We start from the raw sequence: 12,143 nt of genomic DNA on the forward strand, positions 1-12,143 counted from the left end.
TTTTTTTCAATTAAACATTTTCTTTCTTTTTTATTTCGTTGCTGTTTCAAACTAAGCCTATAAGTAAGACCAAAGCTACTATAGTAGCTATAGCTAGTGGAACAAACTGGCTGAACAGCACAAGTCAGATGGAAAGTAAAAAAGTTAAACCACATTTCTGCCGCTGCCAGTCACTCCAATTACGGTGTTTGTGGGTTATAATTGCACACTTCCTAATCCCAGCATGCGATTTCGAGATCCACACCTCGATTATGCCACACATTGACTCGTCGTTCCTCGTCTCATAATTGAACGATGGAATGTTTATTATGCATTTGTCAGAACTCCGCAGAAAGGTTTATTTTTGTACTGTTTAAGTTGGCATGATAGTAAGGTTCCCTTGGCAACAGTAATTTTGCAGAGGAGACAAGAATAAAGGTATAATTGCTGGTAGTTATGCAAATGTCCCGCATTAAAGAATATCCATGGTCCACATACACGGTTAGCAAGTTTATAGATTCTAATTAAAAAAAAATAGCTTTGGTTTATTAGACAACTGTAGAAAATTAGGAATTGGTAGAAATCGATAATGGTAGAAATGGTCACTTATTGGTATCACAAGACTAACTAAGTTAACCATTAATTTGTTGATAAATTTTCTTTTCATTTTGACACAACAATACCCAGACCATCCAATAAGTTTCACGATAAATGTGAAATATTGCTTGTGGAAAGGTACTATCTGAAAAATTGATAAATGATACATATTAATTGGCACAAATTGTCTAAAACAATATTTTGAATGTGAGTGTACTTTTTTATCAAGCAACATATACGTTGAATCCAAGTTTACTATCATAATAGATTCATTGTCTTTCCTTAACCACTTTTAGTTTGCCACCTGCGTAGCTCCCGTGTTTACACTTTGTAATACAATAGCATTCATGTGCTAGTGCATTTCCTTCATCTTGTATGTCGGTTGCCAAAACTCCGACTTTACGTTAAATGGTGGAACTCTGTCGGAATAAGCGCATTCGCCTTACTGAGCAAATAACGATTTAAACTTGCAATCGTTCATCCGGGATATTCCATCGATCACCAAGGTTTTCAACTTTATCCGATTCGAATCAACGCAGTGCTCGCAACCGTGCATCAATCTTCAGTGCGCCGGATGCCTTTGCACAATGTGGATTAAGTGAATCCACACATACACATATGCAGTTGGTTGCCTTGGCGAGATGAGACACTCTGGGTGGGCTTCCTTATCGCACCCCCGCCGTATGTTGTGGAAACTTTGTTCACAAGTAAAATATATGAATGAGGTGATTTAATCGTTTTGCGTGGGTGATCTTTGATTTTTCGCCTCAGATACATTCATCAAATTTTGGGTAAAATTTCTTGAGGAGCTTCTGTTTATTGGCTACGGAGCGAATTGTTTTTACTTCAGCTTCTTTTCTTTGCCAAACAGTTAACCCCAAACAAATAAGTTAGGGTTGTCTGTAACTTTGTTTATCTCATGTAAAGTTTGAATTTTTTTCTCATATTTAGCGAACGTGTAATACTTATTTATATCCTAATTTTCTGTATTTGTAATTTATCACCATGTTTTATTGAAGTTTGCTGGTTAAGTATGCTTTTCCTTGCTGGTTTGTTTAAAAAAGTTAAAAGAAACTCGGTTAAAAATGAAGTGACATTTAGTGTTTGGTACAGGATCTATCCCGCAAGTAGTGGGCATCATTTTTGTCGACGATCACTGATTATATTTTAAATTATATGTAAAATAACTCCGGGTTTTCTTCCATGGCCCGTAAATGTCTGGTGGATATGGTGTTGTTCACTATCAATAATGCCATAATAAGGTATGGAGAAAACGCATTCAAGCAGCAGAAAGGTATTGCCACTGGCGAAAATCATTCAGTGTCGCTCGCAAACATAGCTTTGCACTATGTTGTCGAAACAGCCACTGCAACTTTAAAGAAAGCGGAGATTTTTAAGCGGTACATAGATGACATCTTATGGATTTCATTTGGCCAAAGTACCACAACTGCCATCAAAAAAGCGCTATATGAAGCATTCCTAAAAGTTGGACTTCAACTTACCTTTAGGGAATTTTCGAACAGGGATGTGACTGGTCGCGTGGAATTTTTGGATGTAGCCCACTGCTATTCGAGTTCGGACAAACTGCATTTTATAACCCAAGACCATATCAAAGAAACATCCAAGAACCGCTGTTTTTTGCATGGGACGTCGCATCACCCTCGTTACATTTTTCGTGGGATTGTGTTGGGTGAAGCATGTAGGCTAAGAAGATTAAATCAAATGCAGGACGACTACATGCTAAGCCTGGAAAGACTTCGCGAGAAGTGCCACCGTTCCGGTTTTCCTGCATTAATCACGGAGCAATGTTTGGAAGTAGCAAGAGAATGGGTACAGTGTTTCGCACCGCCTAAAGAAAAAACAGACCAACATAGAATAGCTTGGGCTACATCGTTTCCACGGCTTCTCACGTTAACCACGAAAGAAAGGGATCTACAACCGCTCGCTAAAATCGTTTACAAAAATGCTTTAACCATCGGGAATGTTCTTACCAACTACAGAGGCTTGGCAAATGGACGTATGAAACAAATTGCCACCAGCCAATCGCGTCCATGCAAAAAGTGCGCGTTGTGTGGAAACCATGGCGTACATAAGGCGATGGTGTATGAGCAGTGTATTTTTGCCACACGCGGCAAAGATATTAGATTAAAACAGGTGCTGGACTGCAAAAACTATGGTGTGTATGCGGCCACTTGCCGCATGTGTAAAGAACAATACATCGGTCAAACAAAAAACCGTTTTAGCACCCGATGGAACCACCATAGATCGGTATGAAAAGAACATGTTATTAAAGAAGGTAACGATAATGCAGCGCTGTTGCGCCATTACGAAGTTAAACACCCTGAACTCTTCGCCACCTATCCCGATATTGCAGAGTGTTTTTGTGTCACGTTTTTAGAACAGCCGCCTTTTCAAGACTTGGACGCTTGTGAAGCCAAGTGGCTTAAAATTACCCAAGCTACCATTAATATTCAAAAAATGGTTTTGCCCAGAGTGCGATAACTTTATTTTATTATTTTATATTTGTTCATTTCTTTTACTGGTTTTTATCGATTTTATTTGATATTTCATTTGGACTGGGTTGTTTGTTTGTGTCCACTCCAGAGTTTTTCGTTGCCCCTGGACTAGACGGTTATCTCGTCTCTCCGCTTTTCCTCCTTTTTTATCAGGTTGCACTGTTCCCTTAGCGCTTGTTGCAGTGTGTGCCTTTCGTGTAGCTTAGACGCAGTTCTGTTGCAGATCTTGCATAGTTAGCAAGGGCTTGTAGCAGGTTGCCGTTTCTCTTTGGTGTGTTTAATATGTATTTAGTTCATTGCTTGGTTTGTTTTACTTTTACACCCGTTGTTTCACAGAACGACTAAAGATGCCCTTTTGGGGTGAAATATATATCGTTTAACAACTTTGTTGACTGATTTTGATTAGGAAGCGCTGTTGCTTCGTCAATTGTTCTTAGTTAAAAATGAAAAGATAAAAGTGAAAAACGAAAAAAACGTGCCTTTACTAGGGCATTGAAAACAAATCTTATAGACACTTAGTAAATGTGGTTAATTTTTGTGTGAAAAAAAATTACTTGATTCATAAAGCACTTAAAACAATCATGAAAAATGTTTCTGGTTTGTTGATATTTGTCAATTTGAGTAACTACGCTGATAAATAATAGTGACAGTGTCGAGTTTATTCTATCATAAAACATCAAAATAGCACATGGCAACTGAATTTTGTGGAAAGTCTAGTGTCTGCTTACGATGTCTTTTATTTGTTTTTAGCACTTGCTTAACAAGAGTCGTCTGATAAACGAACAGTGTTTCGCTAAAACATAACCCATTCCCAGTTAGATAGCGCTAAACAAACCAGCATTGTGAAAAACTAGGAGAATAAAGGCGCCTTTAAGAAAAGTTAAATAACATTTTTCACAATACACTGGTACGGCGTGTAGCGAAGATATTAGCACTGTGAAAGCCTTGTCTAGCTAAAACTGAGTCACTAATGAATGAAGCACCGCAAGCGCTTGATTTAACGCTACCTGACGTCAGATTGTCATGGCAACAAACATGACCTTCTGTGGCGCGCTTCGGCCGCCAGGTCATTGGCTGAAGTTTTTTTTTTTACCTTTAAATAATGAGTCGAGTTTTGTTAAGAGAGCAGCATAAACGTGTCAGATGATAGAAATCGTCTAGTCGACTTGAAACAGTGTGACAATAAACGCTAAAGTGCGCCTGGGTGATTCCCCTAGCACTCATGTGACTGGCAGATTTTTCTGAGAAACCCTTAGCAAACCGCTTAGTATTAGATATTTGTTATATTGTTAAATTCTACATCATGAGTTTATTGCACCTAGTTAACATATTTATCATTCAACAGTCGATGGTTGGGAACTGACGTACGTGGCAAACATCATTGCATGCCGTTTTGCGATAAAATTGGACGAGATTTTTAATTTTGAAAACTTTAAAGTTGTAACTAAGAATTTTGCTTTTTGACCTCATTGGATATTCTGTCCGCATTTGCGCAGCTATGCAATCTTTCCTTACTCTTTTTTTCTGGTCAATTCACAGGCGAAACCAGACAATGCACACCAGCGTCATCCAACGGGATTTCACTTTTACCAAAGTTTAGAAGTAACGAGCAAAATGTTGTAGTGTTAAGATATGAAAGTAATAAAGATTCTAAAGAGAAAAGAGTACTACAAACGTAACGTATTACTTGACGGTTCATTTACAAATTTGATAAAACCCGTTTAGGATACGCATAGGTACTAGTGGTATATTAGCTAGTCGGATAGAACAGGGGTCGGCAACCTTTTTTGCACTGCGGACCGCTTTATGAAGTGAAATTTAATCGAGGACCGGTCTTCAAAACACTACAAATATTTGACAATAATAACACTTAAATTAGTTTATCATCCCGGGATACATGGGCAAAATGTTTTATAGCATTTAACCTGAAAAATTATACGGCCCGGTAACCAACTCGTCGCGGACCGGTGGTTGCCGACCACTGGGATAGAAGACTTGCATTAAAAAGTATTCAGTAACACCATTCGTCGGCAAAAGTAAATACCTCAGAAAAACATTTTTTGAGCATTTGCAAAATCAAACCTATCCAATCTTACTGCCTGTGATAACTGTTGGCAATCAGTCTGGTACAACTGGTTTAAGTGATCCGGCAGCAGAAAGGACGTAAAACACAACGATCGAATATTGTCTTTTCACTTCATCCCATGCTTCTGTATCATTAGCTTCAATATCAAACATGGCGTCTACGATTCCAGGAAAAGCTGTGTTGCCGTAAGTGTTGTGTTGACTTGGAGCTGTAATGACGTGTCTGCGGAATTTCAAACATTGTATCGAAGAACATACAGGTTTACTTCAAGAAGAATGGATATTTCCAAACGTGGACTTAATACCTGATTCCTAGAAAGACAGCGATTAGTTTACAACTTTTTAAACTTTTAATGATGATGAATTACTAGGTCATTGTCCTCATTGTTTTCATTAGTTTCTTAAGTTATTTCATTAAAACAAATCTGCCAGAAGGCTTGAGTGTAGTACATACATTTAATTGCAAATAAATTACCAATTGCTGCGGTCATCATCGATCCATAGTGTCAAATAAGCTGCATAAAACCCAAATTTCGGTACGAGGGGGAAATAGGGAACAAGATAGGAAAATGGGATTAAGTGAAAGTTGACAACGATGACTTGAAATTACATTTAATTGTTTCTTTGATTTTAGATTACATATATTTCTTTGATTAGGCAGTTGCTGAATGGTTATTACATGTTTTTATAGCTTTTATCGAAGTCTAGTTTGTAATGCATCTTCTTACCTAAACATTGTGCGTCCAGGCAAAGGATGTTGGCCAATAAATGCTCTTTCCAGTTGCATCAGTTGATCATTAGCTGCTCGCACAGCTAGATTACTAGATGACATAAACGGAGCACATGTTAGAAGATCACAAGTTGGTTGGACACAAAAACCTACTCCATTTTATCCAGCATGTCAATCCGGCGGTGTAGCTCAATCGCCGACAAATTGAATTCAGCAATGGCATCTTTCAATTGACCTGTCATACACATCATAAATTTGTATATTATAGATGTGTCTAACACAATTCCTTGTGCCTTTAGTCAACTTCAATTTGGGATGTTAACAATCTTTTGCATTGAATCAACTTAATATAGATCAACGTGTAAAACCTTGTTTTGGTCGACTGTCCTAGATTAATCATTACGAAAACTGGCCGTCGAAACTTCTGAAACACATTTGGAACGGGTAACGCATATATGCCAGATAAGTTTAATTTTTAATAATGTACTAATTTGCACCAATATCTGGTGTTTTTTATTCAATAATAATGGAAGGAGGGCCTTTAACGAATGTGGGAGGGGTAACATCTTTAACCAAACCAAATTTTCGAGCAAGGCCATTAAATCCTGTTTTTTGACACTAGGAATTATATTGTAGACACTTAGCTAAAGTAAGAAATTTCTCATTTAACTTTTGGTCGTTCATGGAACTTAGTACATACTCAAATCAATTTCATGGTCGGTCATATCCTTTCCATAGTAATACTCGAGTGCTTGGAACCTCTCATTCAGGTATCTTGCTGTGTAAGTTGCGTTGAATGGCAGGATGGTGACGTCAGCCAGCCTTCGACCTACTTCCCCCCACACACGTGCCACTGCCAAATGATAGGTAAAGTCGGGATCAACGTACTTCGATACGAGTTGAAATGTTTCGTAAACCGAGTGGTAAACGGGATAATTTGGCAACCCGGTATGCTGAAAAGCCACATATGCTTATATTGGTTATTTATTTCAAAATTATGCTGAAAAAAACACATATTGTTGTATTGGTTATTACTATTTTTTTTAAATCAAAGTTAATGAGAAATATTATGCCCTCTTCAAAAAACGACACGCTTTATTGCTTAAACGTTTCGACAAATGCACATATCGCTGATGATTGTATGTAGCATTTGCCGAAACTTTTGAAGTTCAAACACGAAAGAAAAACAGAAGTACCAAAAGTCTAGGTAAAAACTAGGAATTTTTAAAAGATGCCGAGTTTAATATGCCTCTTTATAATAAACAAAACTTTAAATACTAAACACTATGCCAATAAAAAAACGCAATGCCGACGGTTAAGAACGGTGCTAAAAACAAGTGTTTTGAGTTACCCAGTCATAAACATAGAACATATCCATTGAAGGAATTCCTAACGTCTGTAGGAATGGTGAATAATCGCTGCCAGACCCAAGAGGGTAGAAGCTAAAAATACAACAAATATCGCGCATCAGCTGAGGCTTTCTGCACACATGAATTAACCTGTGTTTATTTGAAACGGAGTAACTAAAATATTATTACTTATACTAACTAACCGATAATAATCAATGTTGTTGTTTCAGCACATGATTGCTTATTACCGATATTGTCAAACATCAAGAAGAATATGCAATGCTGCTTACAAGACTTTTAACACATGTAACTTATATTTTCATAAGATTAAAAGAAAATATAGAGGTTTTGTCTGTGTGAATTTTTTAAGACCGTTACTAGTGTTCATTTTTCATCTAGTATGATACTTAAATCTTACTAGGGTGTTCCAGTTTGGGTGTCTGGAATTCTCAAAGCCCACGTATCGTAGACGGTTTTCCTTCCAGCGGCTATTTCCGCATGATTGGGATTCAAAACGCGCTTCGTCGCTTCGTTAGTTAGTTAGTTAGTTATCGTTAGTTACTAATTGTTTGGACGTTATGTTTTGCATCATCACACACAAGTTTTCGATTTGCTTGTGAAAACTTCAAAACGTTTGTACAGTTTGGGTTCAGTAAATATCAAGTCTCCTAAAAGCTTTCTAAACTACAACCACCCCTTTACGTTACTGGAACATTGCGTATTTTTTGCCAGCAAGTCTAACGAACATCGCTAAAGTCAAACGTTCTCAAATCTATATAAGTTATAAGTTGCAGTCCCAAAACATGAACAATTTGTCCAAGTATGCATTAAAACTCATGAGAGTTATAAACTCTTGTTGTACAGTGCCCTCACCTCGACCCATTCAGTTGAACCAATGATGCCAAATTCTTCTGAACCCCAACTACAAAACACCAGAGTTCTTCTCGGCCTCCATCCTTCCTTTAACATCTTTCCAAAAGCTCTGGTCATCTCTAACATGGATGCTGTTGCGCTGGATGGATCCAGAGCCCCAAATACCCACGCGTCTCTGTGGTTACCGAAAATGATGTACCTGTCTGCAAATCATCAAATTTTATAAACATGGTTTAAGTACGTTACATTCTGAAAAGAATGGAGATAAAAATATCAGCATATTGCCTTTAACTTTGATTGGACGTACCTGGTTCATGACTGCCACGAATATATCCGATAACGTTGTGTGTTTTCCTGACTTCGTTCTCCGTCTTGACCGACATTTTCATTGGACTAAAGTTGGTATTAAACAGATCTCATAGTCAAAGCGTAACAAATTGTTTATTTATAAATGGGATCAGCCCTACAGCGTTCATGCAGACAAGCGATCATAGTCTGATGGGTAACCGGTTGATTTGGTGTAACGCCTTCAATAGGTTTGGGGTACTATGGTTCGTAACCGTTTTTTTTTGCAATAAATGCTTAAAAAAAACTTATGTCACAACAAAAAGTTTTATTGGCAGTGATACAGAGATTACGGATTTTGTTTCTCTACCTCGAATCATGGGGAGCAGCAAATCCGGGTCCATATCTGTAAGTGATGTTGAGTCCTCCCCTCCACGATTCCTCCACTTCATCTCCATCAAGTTTCGACAAATACTTCACCGCATCATCGTAACCGATCGGGGTTACCGGGATTCTCGGGAGACGGATTTGATCAATCGGTTTTCGCCAAGCACTTGCTGAACACAAAACACACACATAAAATGCAACATCATTTTGTGCATTTTGTAATGTTAAATATTCTTAACTGAAAGCCACAAGGAAAAGCTATTCTTTTTTAAATGTTGTTTATAATACCAATTTCCGTTAATGCATATTTAAACATAGCGATTGAAATTCATTTTTTTCTTATACATACAAACCTATCGAGGGATAGCTGGGTGTCTGGGGGTCCCCAATGTCCGACCACAGGGTCCCACGTTCTGCCCCAGTTCCAGGTAAGTACCAAGCATCCGGGTAAACGCCCGCCCATGGAACTGTGTAATCGCCAAGATCAGAATATAAGATGAGACCAATGCAGCCGTATTCTTGAGCATGTTCAGCTATAAAGTTGGTAAATGTAAGAAAACTTACGGATTATTACTACTGATTGTAAAACCAGAGGTCATTTGTTTTGAAATAAAAGTCTTTTATATATGTTTTTAGCAATTTTGCGTTTTGTTAAGTATTTACTTAGTTAACAAATATCTGGTCCTCAAACCTTTGTCACCACGGAATATTCTTCCATATCTTACAATACAAATCTTTCCCTTTGTGCTGATATTTAGATTGCGGTTCAATGACATAAAGTCGTCAATCCGACCGTAGTTGACGTAAACTAAATCACCCTAAAACAGAGGTTTGAATTAACATGGTCATCAGATCCGGAATTTAACGGCCCGCGGGCCACATCCATCCCGTTGCCTGCTACTGCTGGCCCGCGTGGGGTCACGTAATTTAAAGCATCAATCATAAATATGCCTCATTACGTTATGTTTAAAATTGTATGCTTATTTTAATTTGAAAGCGCTCTTTTATCAAATCCTAAATTAAAATCAAAAACTGTGACGAACAAATCAGGCATCGCAAACACAAATATTCTAATTTGGCCTTGCAGAAAGATTATTATCAAGCAAACTCATTCAGTGTATTTGATTTAAACAAACTAGACGTTAACTTCTAACCTTTGGCTCTCCTGCTGCTGAGTATGCGTTAAAAGGATCAACAACATCCGGGTCATTTTGCTCAGGATCCAGGACAAGTTCTTTGCGTTGGGAAATATCGGTTTCGGTTCCGTCGCTAAGCACCACGGCAACATAGTTGGAATCGTTTTGTTTCGGGTAGGAAAGAAGGACGTCGTATTCGGGTACTTGAACCGAATCCATTCCATATTCTTGCCATCTGGATTTGATTAAATTCACCAGATCCACTTCATCTACGTCACGACCAGCGATGTGGGGCCGTTTCGTCAGAATTCTGGACAAGAAGTGTGTGATGTTCCAGAAATATGGGAATAATTGCATTGGAATATATAGTACACCTGTTCGTTTCGGGCAGTTAAATGATGTTATATATGATTTGCAGTAAAGAGTACCTCAAGTTTTCTCTAATGTTTTCGCTCTTCATCTCATTCATGAGTTTCTTCTGGATCGAAGCATCTTCCTTCGGATGCTCACAACCGACAGATGGCGATCTTATCGCAGGGTGGACGAGATAACCAATGACAACCCCGATCACAATACCAATAACAGCAATAAACACGCAACACAAAATTGTTGAGGCTTTTACAGCCATAACCTGGACTTGCTGACACTAAGCAGTGTGTAACATTCGACAATCTTTTATTATATGTGTTAGATCTGACAATAGCATAATCTATTGCTAAACGTTTGCAAAAAAAACATGTCGCTTGTATCCACTATTCACTAAGCTTTCTCTGATGTAACTGAAAAGTTTCATCGGACTTTACAAGCTTGGTCAGTAAATCACTTTATTTCAACCTTATTCAACAAGTCTTTGTCTAGGTGAAAGTGCAAATCTGCCCATAAATGCACTATTTCTTCACCAAACATAGTATATGTGGTGTACATCATGCAATACCTATTTCAATAACTGATATGTGCTTCTTAAACGTACAGTTTTAGTCTTGTAATAATTTCCTTTTTTACTTCTATTTAGTAAGTGCAACCGGATTTGCTAACATTTACGTCACGTTGGCGACTTTACGTTCCTTGACGCCAGTTGCGTAAGTAGTTTAATGTTTGTAATATACAGAGTTGTGGAAACGTTTGGGTGTTTGTCACACCTAGGGCCTTTTTAAAACACAACAAGTTCGTATAATCCTATGAAAGTAGGGACATTATAAAACTCAGGGACTCAGGGACATTATAAAACACAACAAGTTCGCATAATCTCAGGGACTCAGGGACATAAAACTCAGGGACTCAGGGACATTATAAAACACAACAAGTTCGCATAATCCTATGAAAGTAGGGACATTATAAAACTCAGTGACTCAGGGACATTATAAAACACAACAAGTTCGCATAATCCTAAGTACGCCGAAAATGAGTCGAGTTGAGTTCAATTTGCGTTGTAAAAGAAAACGTTGCATCAGCATAATCACCAAGCCTGAAGTAGTTGCACAACGTTAAAAAGTTATGGACGCAAAAAGATTGTATGCATTTTAGTGGATCTCCTCAGAATTTGCTTAAACTACATCGTAGTATATGTGACGGGCGAGTAAACACCACTGTGCAAAACTTTGGTGGCTATTGTGTTAAGAAAATGAGGTGGGGTTGGAATTAGAAGAAACCAAACAAATCGATATAGTCGTCATAAAACTTGTGAACAAATCATGTATTTATAACGTAAAACTATAAATCAAACAAGCAATCGGTTTGAAAAAAACTACTTGTAACTACAGAGCAAATCACAACTGCTGGCGGCTGATGTAGATTGATTTTCAAGTCGTAACATTTTAGAAAATCGACTTGTCTTTCTACAAAGTTTGAAACAAAGGCACAAATTTGCCGGCATTTGAAGCTGTCGTGCTATTTGAAACTCTTGTTGGTTTAAGTCCAGTGGTTAGGTCTTGTTGGTCAAAACAATTTTCCGCCACATCAAAAACGTCTTGCGTAACTCATGTTGTTCACTATACATGGGCAATCTGCATCTGCAGTAATTTGTTGTTATCCCTCTGAGTAATTGTATTCAAAACACATGTCTCTGTGTTGGAAACATTAAGTTACGTTGCGGAATCACTGCGTGGGAGATAATGCACAACAGTTTCTAGTAATAACAAAGTGTTGCTAGTAATGTTTATTTGATAATTTAGTAAATATCTAGCAATGATTTGCAACGCACATCATC

General features: G+C 37.8%; 2 pseudogenes; one reads left to right on the forward strand and one right to left on the reverse strand.

Moving 5' to 3' along the window:
- Positions 1 to 1,779: 1,779 nt before the first annotated feature.
- LOC145217965 (uncharacterized) lies at positions 1,780 to 3,078 on the forward strand (annotated as a pseudogene).
- A 1,998-nt stretch (positions 3,079 to 5,076) lies between these two features.
- On the reverse strand, positions 5,077 to 10,565 carry LOC145218058 (glutamate carboxypeptidase 2-like; annotated as a pseudogene).
- Between the last annotated feature and the right edge of the window lie 1,578 nt (positions 10,566 to 12,143).

Source organism: Phallusia mammillata, chromosome 1 (genome assembly GCF_965637545.1).
Source record: "Phallusia mammillata chromosome 1, kaPhaMamm4.hap1.1, whole genome shotgun sequence".
Taxonomy (NCBI): Eukaryota; Metazoa; Chordata; class Ascidiacea; order Phlebobranchia; family Ascidiidae; genus Phallusia; species Phallusia mammillata.